Raw genomic sequence first — 13,142 nt, 5'->3', positions numbered from 1 at the left:
GCGGAGCGTACAAGAAAATTTTGGATTTTTCAAACCCCCAGATGGCCGGAAATGGCACTTCCCGAGTGTTTTATGCTGCGAATACCTAGCCCTAAAATATGGGTCTCAAGCCTGCAATTTCTCATATTGCACGTAAAAATCTGTAAAAACATTGTAATGTGTATATTCGATGGTGTTTTAAGAGAGTAGCTATAACTCGTAGTGTACTCGCAAAGACGTTTTTGAGTGTAGTAAATTACTACTTGCAATTACATGCAGTAATTAAATAAATGTCATAAGAAAAAACAGAAAGCATTTCTTAATGTCAACAAATGGGTAATTCCAAAACCATGTTCAGTTGCCAACAAATTTCAGGCTGAAATGAGGCAAGTCATTGGCTTAAGACGAAGTTGTGTTGCGCTTACCGGTACTCACACTCACTGCTTCCACTTTTCACGGGGCGTGAAGACGCGGTTGGGGTGACAATGTGGTCTATAGCCAGGGGACGGGCCGAGGGTCCCCCAGCATTTACTAAAATGATTACACCTATATAGTATACGTGTGCATCGGACACACATTAGCCCCCCCCCCCCCCCAATAATTTTTCCGTTCCGCCGCGCCTGGTTATAACAACTAATACATATAATACTTGCATTGTTAGCCTACTAATACTATGACGACAATCACAAGTTCACAATATACTTATTCGCAGGCCACACGCCGGGAAACCTGCAATGCATGCATGCAGGCCTTATTATTTACTGTACATCCTGCACGTTAATCTAAAAGAGCTTGATCGGCCTTGCATCACCAGTATACGGTTGCTTTAAAAACCCGCTGGTAGCAAATTCCTGATACAACTGGGCATAGGCGTACTAGTCTAATTTGATTTGGGGGGGGGGGCTGTAACGATTTGCCCGAAAAATATAACCAAAATTTGTTAATGTGCATATCATATAGGCATTCATGGGTTAGTACATCACATGCCAATAACATACAATCATAAAATAACCAAAAATGTTTATAATAAGCTAATTACCGGTCTCTGTATGCCCCCGTCGTCTATTATGAAGTGGCAAGCTATGAATTTTCCAGTGAAATTAGTTTGGAATAAGATTTTTAGGCTGCCTTATACGGCTGTGAATGACCCCAAAGTATCGTATTTACAATTGCGTTTTCTACATCGTATTTTAGGCATAAATAGCTTGCTTTATAAAATGAAAATGGTTAATTCTCCACTTTGTTCATTTTGCAAGAATGCCGATGAAACGCTTATACATTTGTTTTATAATTGTAGTCACGTTGAGCGATTCTGGGAGGCAGTGAATTCAAATTGCATTAAAACTAATTATTCTTTTAATTTGACCAACATTTGTTTTGGTGATTTTGGTGATATAGATAATCCTGTGAACTTTTTAATTTTGCATGCTAAAAAGTACATTTATACTTGTAGGTTGGATAACAAAATCCCACATGTGCACGAATTTTATTTTAAGTTTCGCTTTCAACTTGACCTGCACTATTTCATTTCTAAGCAAAACAACAATTTGTGTAACCTTAACGACTTTTATGATTTCTTTATGTAAGCTTCTTATGTAAGTCTTTTTGCTGATTCTTTTGTATTATGTGTTACGGTATTGTAAATAAATACAGTGGAAAAAAAAAAAACTTCGAAGGAAGTGTGTGTTCTTACTTATACGCCGTGGTCTAAAACTAAGTCTATGCGATAATCTCTGTATACCTAATCTAGATACACGGCTAGTATCGTTAGGCCTAGAAGTTAGGTTTTGATATATACTGTCATATAGTCTCTGAACGTTAGAATTGTATCAAAAACAAACAGTCTACGTCGACTGATAGCAGATTATTTTTTGTAGCCACTTGGTGCAGGTCTATGATACATGACTAGGGAGAGGTATCATCATTTCTAGACCGACGTTTAAGCTAGACTTCATATCCTGTACTGGCGATGGTAATAGGATGCCTAGGACAAAGTTAATATATATATATATATATATATATATATATATATATATATAAATGAAAATCGTAATGAGTTGGAAAATCAGGAACAGTGAAAACACTTTCAGCCTCCACCGGGATTCGAACCACGGGCCTTCCGCTCTGTACGCGGACACCCTAACCACTAGGCTATGGACGCTGATCGTATGTCCAGAGGTTCGAAACCGGTAAGGAAGGTCGTAATTCCACTGTAGGCGTTTGTCACCTGTATCGAACAATACTAGTTCTGCTTTTGGTGACATATTTTGCCTTACTCTAGAGATCAAACATGATGCTAACCAACTCGAAATCATTTGTGATTCCTAAAGCATTGGCATTGGCATTGGCATTATCTTTTCTGGATAACGGATTCGAAAGGAGCAATTCTGTGAAGGCTGACAATATCCTTCGAGTACGTGGAACATCAGAGCGATGGCGCTATATCAGATTATCGCACTGGCTATGATAGTTAATGCAATTCTACCGAGGCTACGAATTCTATGATATGGGTTTTCTGGTGCTAAACAGGACCACTACACTGTAAAAACACCTGGGTCATTTTGTGTGACCCATCTGCTGAGTCAGCCATACTTTACCCAGAAATGGGTCGTATTGGTTGAGTTATTACGCAAGATTGTTTGAAATTGTGAAATAGCTCGATGAAAGTTTGACTTTTTGCACTGGGTCACTCTCAAAGACTTTTCTCATTGGATAAGTTATGTCATGTGACCACTATCAGCGTTTTTGCATGACGCCTTTCGTAGACGACAGCTGAACACCGTCACACAAATCTACAAACCATACGTAAATTCAGGACCAAGAAGGCAGTCTAAGTTGAATCAAAAACTTTGATGGGCTCTGAAAATGGACACGTTTGTTAGTTCCACCCTTGATGACTGGGGTTTGCCAATGTAAATACCAATATTCAAAGGTAAATATACGCCAAAGTATGCTGACTAGTTCAGGCCACAGGCGCTCGCAACGTTTATTAGTTAAATACTATATTATAGTATGCCATTGTAGATATGATGATAGGCTAGGCCTAAGTAACATGTTATTAGTGCTGCGAGCGCCGTGGTTCAGACAAGGCCATAATTACCCTGATACAGTGATACTGATAGTGATACATAGATAGCTGTAATGTTAGACCTAACGTTTGGTCTTTGATAAAGCATAGGCCTAACCTCACTACGTAAGTTTAACTAAATATAACGTTAGAGGCTAAGACTAGTATAATGTTACTTGTTAATAGCTATCTTGCTGAACAGAGAGTTAACAGTGTGCTATTAAATGTAGTAAAACAGTAGCATAATCAGACTTTTTAGTGGTGGTGGGGTGGGGGAGAGCTGAAGGGTAGCAAGGAGTCTGTGCAATGGGAGGGGGACAAGATATGGGGAAGGGGTGTAAGGGGAGGGATAAAATTCTTGTATTTAAGGGGTGGACAAGATGTAAAATGGTTCATCATTTCTATCTTACTAATTTACTTGTATGTCAATTTGGGGCGGATGGGGTGACCAATTGGGGGCTTTTCCCCTACTGGTTATGCCACTGCAGTAAAATATGATATACTCCAACAATTAGTCTTTGCCAAGACTATAGTCGGTGTAATTGAACAATTGAAGTTAACTATATATGTCCTATTTTTATCTGTGGACTATAGGTAGCATGTTACACAAAAGCCCATTGGAAACATCCTGCTACAGACTATCTTGAGGAAAGATTGCCCGAAAACGATCCCATGCCTTTAAGAAACAAGAAGCAACACCGAAAGAAGTAAAGAAGCCTACACCTGTAAAGTGCAACATAAGAACAGATCCCAAAGGTACTAATACCATTATCTTGAACAGTCTACATACAATATACTCAGTAAGGGATAAGGGTCAATTTTTTTTAACTGTGTAGGCTAAGTAACTGATATTCCTACATCCTCAGTCATTCCTACTGGTATGTAATTAAATCGCATAAAATGTCATGATGATTTTTCACTTATAACAGTCAGGTGCCAAGTTAAGTTGCTTGAACCTTAAACTTAGTATGTAGGTAGCCCTTTGTGAGTAGATGATCCCTCTATTTTTTCATGGAGGTCCAAGGTCATTTGAGGTCAACAGAATCTTAAATCTGCTATGGTAATGATTCAAGTGAAAAGATTTGCTAATTATTTAAATTAGTGACAACAGAATTAAGTGTTTATTGAAAGCAGCAATTTATTTTCTTTCTTCCAAAGGTTGGGACCAATCTTTCTCAATTCATGGAAGATGAGCTTAAGCAAGATAGAACTCGAAAGCAGCCATTCGTCCTTGCATTTGGTGATAGAAGGTATCCGACTCAGTCATTTGTGATCATCGAAGGGGTTGCTCTGCCAGCAACAGATTTGATTGCAGCTTTTGATATTTGTCTCAAATCATTGTACTTGTTTGACATATCCTACCCCTGCCAGTGTCAAACAACCTGGGAATTTATACACAAATTCCTCTTTAAGCTTAGTGAAGGGAAAGGAAAGGTTTCGACATCCCCTTCAGTAAGAAGCCTACGTGCTTTTTTAAGTAGTCAGTAAGAGAAAAAAAGGTATGTAAACAACTTTGTCAAAAGTAGTGTTTAATATGATTTATTTGTTGTTTTTTTTATACATTGTAACCTTTTATCGTATAATTTTCTCAAAACACATATAAGGGATATGAACATATCTCCTGTAAACCTTGGGCAGTGCAACATTAGGTTAACACTTAGTTCATGGTCATTAACATGATGGGATGATTACATGAGGTTTTTAATTTACATAATGTGACAAAGTTGTTTTCTATTTATGTCGGCATGTTATATTACCTTGAACAAGGTTTCATTTGGTATTTGTTATTGTTAAGTTTAGAGGGACTAAAGAAGCAAAACTGCCTCACAAACAGTGGTGCAAAACTAGTGTTCCAACCATACATCATACATGCACAACTAGCCAAAAGCATGACTGATGTACATTTTTTGCCTGAGCAACTGAAAATTTAATACATATTGTAACATATTGGTGGTGAAAAAATATTTATTCACAGTGTTTCCATTTATTGATGACTTTGAGTGATTATAACTCTTGTACTGTATGTTATAAACAGCTTTTCCTCATTCAAATCTAATGCTGCTTTGGTACAAGAACTACTGAGGAAATTATCACCTTTGGGATATGCTTGCAAGATTTTATTAATTGGCAGCTGGCCAAAGGGTTTGTCTTGCCACACCAACCCACTGCAAAATATGTTTGATATTGTCTTTGACTTTTGACATTGACAAAGCCCCCACCAAACATTGAGCTTTCCAAAATATTTGATTTCTTACAGCCACCATTGATGTACTACATGTCTTCTTTGTATACCTAACATTTTATACAATTGATAACTATGGAATGTTGTTTATTTATATTCATTAAAAACAATTAGAAATGCTAGCTAATAATCAAATTACTACAGTGACTAAGGATACAAGTAGAGAGTGAGTGCATGCTCCAGTCTTGATTAACTTAATATTACAAACACTGCAGCAAACCTAGCTGTGAGATCAACAATTAGTCTTTCAAGTAGTACAGAACATATTCCTCAGTGAACTAAAATTTGTGCACATGAATAAATGATCAGTTGTTTTAGTTAAGTATGTCAGGATTTTAAGGAACATTGCTTAGTTTCCAATGATTCTCAGTTGGTACATTAGACTTAGCCTATGTTCTTGTGTTCATTGTTTGTTTAGTTTTATGGGTATCACATTACTCTGATTTTTAGTGTTACTATAATGTTCTAGTTGGAATAAAACAAAATGAATATCGATAATTATATGTGAAATAGAAGAAGTTGCATGCTTTATTGTAACACCACTTTGTGATTTGAATAAATTAATTTATCTTTAGGAATCGAAGTCTTACGTCATTTCTTTTATAGCCTTCCTGCAACTGCAAATGTAAATTCAGCTTTGACCCATTTACGTGGTCAATTTTTTTGACCCAATCTGCTGGGCTGGTGGAGATTGCACTAACCACTGGGTCAAAAGCTGGGTCAAAGTAGCATATGGGTCAAAGTAGCATATGGGTCAAAATAACCCAGTTTTAGGTCAGATGTCAAATGACACAGATCCTTGGTCAAATTGACCCAAACCTGGGCTGGTGGAGATTCCACTAAGTTGCTGGGTCAAATTGGGTCAAAAAATGACCCAAGTGTTTTTACAGTGTAGTGTGCTGTGAGTGTTCCACTGAGTGAATGTTTCGAGTTGATACCTTCTGATCTTGACGGACTCCGCGATTGCGCGTAAAAGATCTGTACATGCAATTTTGCTTAGGAAAGAGCACTTAATCCCCAGTTCCGCTGAGTTCTTTGGTTGAAAGAATGAAGACACTTTTGGGTAGTTTCTTACTTTGGTGCGTACTGCCGATGATCAGTTCCTAATAGAATCACGCTCACATCACATGAACACTTTCATACGCTGCACGGATAGGACCGGGTTGTCGTACGGACCCAGTTGCGTAGGCGTAGGGGGCGGGGGATGCAGCCCCAACCAAATTTTTGGGTGAAAATTCGGGAAATATGCTGAGAATTTTTCGGGCACCTAATGAAAGAAGAATAATTTGCAATGCGTTTTTCAATGGTTAAACTTATATTATTATTATCATTATTTTTGTAACGACTTGCCCAATAATTCTAAGCAATATGGAAGGGTAATAAACACGGAAAATGATTTTATGTTATTGGCATGTGATGTAATAACGGATGAATGCCTATATGATATGCACATTAACAAATTTTGGTTATATTTTTCGGGCAAATCGTTACAGCCCCCCCCCCAAATCAAATTAGACTAGTACGCCTATGCCCAGTTGTATCAGGAATTTGCTACCAGCGGGTTTTAAAAACAACCGTATACTGCTGATGCAAGGCCGATCAAGCTCTTTTAGATTAACATGCAGGATGTACAGTAAATAATAAGGCCTGCATGCATGCATGCATGCATGCAGGTTTCCCGGCGTGTGGTCTGCGAATAAGTACATTGTGAACTTGTGATTGTCGTCATAGTATTAGTAGGCTAAGGTGCAAGTATTATATGTATGAGTTGTTATAACGACTTTGTAAATGGGATGGACTCCTGATCTGAGGATACGTGGAACCGCGTTAGAATATATGAACGGTTGGGTGGGACTTTGGGGGAAGAAGCGTTAATTATCCTTGGAGTCTAATATAATATGATCAAGAATGATTCATCCACGGCGACTCATTAATTAATTAAAGTGTTCGACAGCTGTTATTGGTATATATAACTTGATCAGCTTTCGATTTAGGCCTATGCACGGAACTGTTTACGTTAGTGCTGTATATCATGATAAGCTAATAATAAGCGTTTTCTTTACAACCACAGAAACATTTTGAATTTGGCCTCTATAAACAGGAAACATTGAAAATTAAATTAAATCTTGTTTTGTTATTTTCTTGACGAAGTTAGAACGTTTTATATACGTATTTCACCAACGTCGTATTTACGTATAATTTATACGTAATTATAACGGAATTTTCTAACGTTTTTACAACGTAAAGTGTGACATTGTATTACCGAATAATATAAACGTAAATAAAACAAAACATGCTAACGTATTTACAACGTAAAGTCTGTTACGTTATGAGGTAACGAAACTACAACGCCATGTCAACGTAAAACTTACCGTTGTGTGGACGTAATATTCGAACGTAAATATAACTAATCGCTAACGTTTTAAAAACGTTAACGTTTTTATCACAATTGTGATATTACGTAAGTTGCTACGTTCAATTTACGTTATCGTTACGTTGGGCGGACAACAACGTAAACACAACCATATTATTACGCTGTATGTTAGCTGGGTAGATGACATATTGTGGTTAATTGACCATTTGAGTCTGTTATGGCTTTCTCAGTTCCCATAGCAACGGTTGTCATGTTAAAAAGTTAATCTTTCTTAGAAGCGAATCTCGGAGGTCGCCATGGTAGGGTGGCCCAAGGTGACCAACGTAAGTCCATGTCTCGAAGCGTAGGAAAAAATATGTTCGTGTGTGTGCGTGTGCGTCTGAGCGTGTGTCTGTAAATACCGCAATTTTGTGTTAAAAACTCCTAACCCGATTTTCAACGAAACATGTTAGAATCCTGTGTCTCGCAGACATCTAGAAGGAAAGGGTAAAGATCAGAGGTCAAATAAGGTAAAATGTGACTTAAGTGGCCAACACGTAATAAAGTCCTCACGGTTGCCTGCAAATTTGGAAAGATTTTCTTAGTCAAAACAACAGACAATATGTGATAATCACGTCATTCACGTGTGATGACGTCATGAGTCGCTAAATTACTTACAGTTTCCTTAGCTCACGAAATTAATCTATAAAACTTGGAAAACTTGTTCCCATCCAGTTGCTTAAACAGTTTAAGGAAATTAGAAACATTTTGAAATTTCCAACGAGCAGTGAAAAGAGCTCTAATAACTATGGCTTTCTCAGTTCCCATAGCAACGGTTGTCATGTTAAAAGTTAATTTTCCTTAGAGCGAGTCTCGGTGGTCGCCATGGTAGGGTGGCCGAAGGGAAAGCCACATTTAGGGGCCCCCAACATTTGGGTGTCCAAAAAAATGGAGGCATAAGATGCCTTTCCGTCCGTACGTCGATGGTCAACATGTAAAATATGGACCTTTGTTCAAAACTCCACACTGAACAAAAGTTGTCTTTCCATAAATATATGGGGCTTAAAAGGATGCAAAGTCTTTATTCTACGGCATTTGCGTAACTTGTCACACACGTGACACGTCACGTTGTACAACGAAGGTTATAACAGCCAACAGTCGCATAAAGAAGTGCAAGAAGTCACCATGGATCTTTTTTAAGCTTGTGCAGCCAACCTTGAACTTGGCCAAGTGACTTTTAATCCTCAGTTTTCTATTCACTGGAAGTGTACTGTACAATAGCTTCGTTAACTGGACAATGGGAGTATTGATTTGTATAATCCTCCCCTGTGGAGTTTTAGGGAATAGCCAGTGTAATGCCGGTGTAATGTACAGGATGTTAAAGCAACTTATAACAGAGACCAACTGCTTGAACTTAACACTGCCATAAATGACAGCACCATAATATTGTTAGTTGGCTCTCGTGGAGTGCGGACGTGTTTCTGTTTCGCTCTCCATTTACTACAGCTTTTCACCGTACCTTAGTACTATTATTATTATTCTGTGCTGTACCGTACGTTACTTCCCACCAGGCGGGTGTGGTTGCTTGTGTGGTAGTGTGTGCGTGCGTGCTACAAGTATATACATGCGTTGACTTTTTATAGAATACATTTCGTTCTTACTTTTACAAGTCTGTCATTAGTTTTGTTTTGTGTATTGCTCCTCCGTGGCCTAGCCACCTTCTGGTATCATGGCTTCGCGCCGTGATAGCCGAGTTGTTAAGTTGTCCTTAACTTGTTAAGTTGTCCCCACCGATGAACAAGCGGTTCCACCGGTGCAAGTGTTTAGTATTTTAAAGAGCAAGGGTGTTGTTGTGCCTGGAGAGGTTGATGCCTTGCAAGCTCTTTAGGGTCTTTATACGTACGATTTACGTTTCACCAGTGACGTGGCCCGGCAAAAGGGTGTCACGTTACTGAGTAAGGTAGAGGGGTTGACAGTTTCCATACGAGCGATCCGTATGATCTGCAGTGAAGGTCATTGCATCCAGCAGAACTTGCGCGACTTTACCGAATTTGTAATTGAGCGTGATCCAGCAGAAGGCCTTTGACATGGTGGATCGCAGTTTTTTAATGAATGTATTGGAGACGTTTCAGTTGCACCCAAATCTTTTTTAATGGATTTCTGTTTTGTATCAGGAAAGTTTCAGTCCTGTGATCGTGCATGGGTTTTGTTCAGAGGTTTTAATGTAGGGCGGAGGTGCGCCAGGAGTGCTCTCTGTCTCTATGACTTTTTTTTTAGCTAGTCCCTCTCCCGTCTTTTGGAAAGGGACTCAAGACTTGTTTCATGCGTTCTGCCATGGGGTGTCAAAGTGAAATGCGTTCAATATACAGCTGACGTCACGTGTGTTGTTTCGAGTCTGTGGTCCTTTCGCGCCCTCTCGGAGGATTTATCTATCTCTGAGAGAGCTACCTGGGCGAGGTTGAATCCGAACAAGACAAAGGGCCTTCGCCTTGGTAGCTGGAGATACAGAGACTTACCATTCAGTGCCATCGTGGTCGGATCAGAATATCAAAATTAATGGTATATGGTTCGGCTACGATGCACCTTGTGATGTAACCTGGAACGAGAGGGCTGAGGTATTTGAGAGCAGGCTCAAAACCTTTGACACCCGATGGTTTTCGATCTTGGAGAAAGTCATCGTTACTAATCGTTTTGTTTAGCCCATCTTGTGGTACCCGGGCGCGGTGAACCCAATTCCGCGTCGCGTCCTGGTGCGGTTGGAGAGAGCAATATTTTCATATATTGATCGAGTGATACAGAGCTTGTCAAGAGCTTTTAATTTACCAACAACTGGAGAAGAGGGGGGAGGGGAGGGGGTTAGAGTGGTTCATCTGGGAAGTAAATTAACCTTTTTGTTATTAAGCAATTGTTTGTAGCGGGAACTGACCCAGGGTTGCCTTGTTCATATTTTGTACGTTTTGTGGGCGGGTTGCACTTGCGTGGAGGGTCCCGGCGCTGTTTAGCAACATAGAACCGTATAGTAGTACCCCAAGCAGGGTAGGGTGGTGCGCGTCATTTGCTCAGCTCTTATTGAGTTTCCCCCTGTTGAACGTTCAGGGCTTTGTTTTATATGAAGTAGATCCTCCAGTTCGTTCTGTTGCTGTGTTGCACAGTATTATTTGTGTTTATGCTATTTTGATTTTTTTTTTGTTGAGGAATAGTTTTTGTGATATAGTGATATAGTGATATAGTTTTTACGGGAAAATTTGCCAGTTGGCAGGCAGTCCCGTAGGCGTTGAAGTGTGACATTCGCCTTCATGTTGAAGGCGATTTTTGCCGTTTATCTAAGGCTGCCTTTTTTGGGCGATGGTGTGCTGGGGAGGCGTGTTTTGTTTCGCTGCGTGCTGGTCGTCATTTGTGGTTTTGCGAATATTTGAGTGGGTGGTTGGGGGTTTGTGTCTGCTCACTCTGCTGGTTGGTGGGCGTGTTTGCTTTTTTGGCTCGCTTGACATGATTTTTTATTTGTCAGAGTGAGCTGGTTGGATAGTGCCGTTTGGCCGTGACGTTCTGATTCCCCGCAGGGCGGGTCAAGTAAAAAGCACATGACAGCACCATAAGTTTACTTCCTTGTGTACTGAACATCATAAAGTCATTTGGTATATGTCGCAAGTCCACCCCATGGAAAACACATAGAGGTGCGAGACTGGTTGTGGCAAGCGACGAAATGCTCAGTAATCAAATGACAGGCAACCAGCTAATTTTCAGTTTTGTACCCTTAATGCCAGATCTCTACCAAACAATAGTATTGAATTTGTAGATTGAGTTAGACCTGTTTGCTATCTCCGAGACATGGTTTAAACCAGGTGACAACAGTGTAATTTCTGCATGTTTACCGGCAGGTTATAGTTTCCATCATATTTCTTGGCCAAAGAAAACTGGAGCAGGGGTTGGGCTTCTTTATAAGTCTAACTTGGCGGTAAATGTGTATGAAAATCACACCGATTATGCAGCTGTTGAATCTCTTCATGCTGAACTTACATGTCACTCTCAGACAGTCCGTCTCGTTATCATTTACCGCACTGAAAGAACCATCTCTGGTCAACATGTGAATTTTCCATTTTTCTTGGAGAATTTGAAAATCTGATCACTATTACCTGTTGCATCTTTCCGAACTCATTATCACCTGCGATTTTAATATCCACGTGGATGATGTTTCTAACAGAAATGTCTCCAAATTCATGGACCTATTGTCTACTTATGGATTTGTGCAACATATTTTTGAGCCCACCCATCGCTATGGTCACTGCCGTGATCTACTAATTACCCGTGAACGTGGCCACACTCGTATTACTAAAGTTTCTGTTCATCCAGGTTTATCGGACCATTTTGCTATCATGACATCCTTATGCATTAACAAACCACTAAAACCTCACCAACACCTCGTCGCTTGAAGAGCATTGACATTCATAAATTTTGTGAGGATGTTAAAACACATCTTTATAATATTCCCTTGGGAGAATGTACGTGATCTTGATACCTATATGTTACTACCTTTGAAAGCATTCTACAAAATATAATGGATGCTCATGCTCCTGTGAAAACCCGCATCAAGAAACTGAATTCGGCATCGCCTTGGTTCAATGATGACATTCGTGCCGCGCGTAAAATGCGTCGCCAGCTGGGACGTAAATGGAGAATGGTTAGCTTGCAGTATACAGGCAGGACTATTGCAAACAACGTGATGTCGTCGCTGCCCTTATCAAACAAGCCAAAGTGTGTTCCTACTCCACAGAAGTCACCAACAGCTCCGGTGATCAGAAGAAGTTGTTCGGAACCGTTGATAAACTGTTACACAAATCCAAAGATCCTGTACTAATATCAACTGATTCTGATAAATCATTGGCCAGTCGGTTCTCAATTTTTGTTGTGTAAAAAATTGAAAAGAAGTTTTGCACTCCTGCCAGAAATTTTGCCAGAAGTTTTGCACTCCTGTTTTAGATTGCCAGTTACAGTGTAAAGTTACATCGCCTGAAACACTATCCATGTTCGGACCTGCCGGTGAGGTAGAGATTAAGAAAATTATGATGAAATCTGCTCCGAAATCATGTGAACTCGATCCTGTACCAACATCCCTAATAAAACAGTGATGTCTTTGTTCCATTTGTCACCAATATTGTTAATTTGTCTCAATCATCCGGCCGTTTTCCAGAGAGTCAAACTTTTGCTTTACGTTCGCCCACCCTTGAAAAAAGTTGGCTTAGACAAGGAAAGCTTGGAGAACTATCGCCCTGTTGCTAACTTAAAATACCTTAGGAAAACGTGTTGTCTCTTGTAGGATTTATGATCATATTGCTGCAAACAATTTATCTGATATTTTCCAGTCTGCTTACAAGCAATATCACGGGACAGAAACGGCTCTTATCAGGCTAAATAATGACATCCTGTTTGCATTGGATAACGGAAAGCTTGCTGTCTTTGTGCTCCTTGACTTAAGTGCTGCCTTCGACACTGCTGACTACTAT

Source organism: Apostichopus japonicus, chromosome 17, assembly GCF_037975245.1.
Source record: "Apostichopus japonicus isolate 1M-3 chromosome 17, ASM3797524v1, whole genome shotgun sequence".
NCBI lineage: Eukaryota > Metazoa > Echinodermata > Holothuroidea > Aspidochirotida > Stichopodidae > Apostichopus > Apostichopus japonicus.
Note: the sequence above shows the minus strand (reverse complement) of the source record.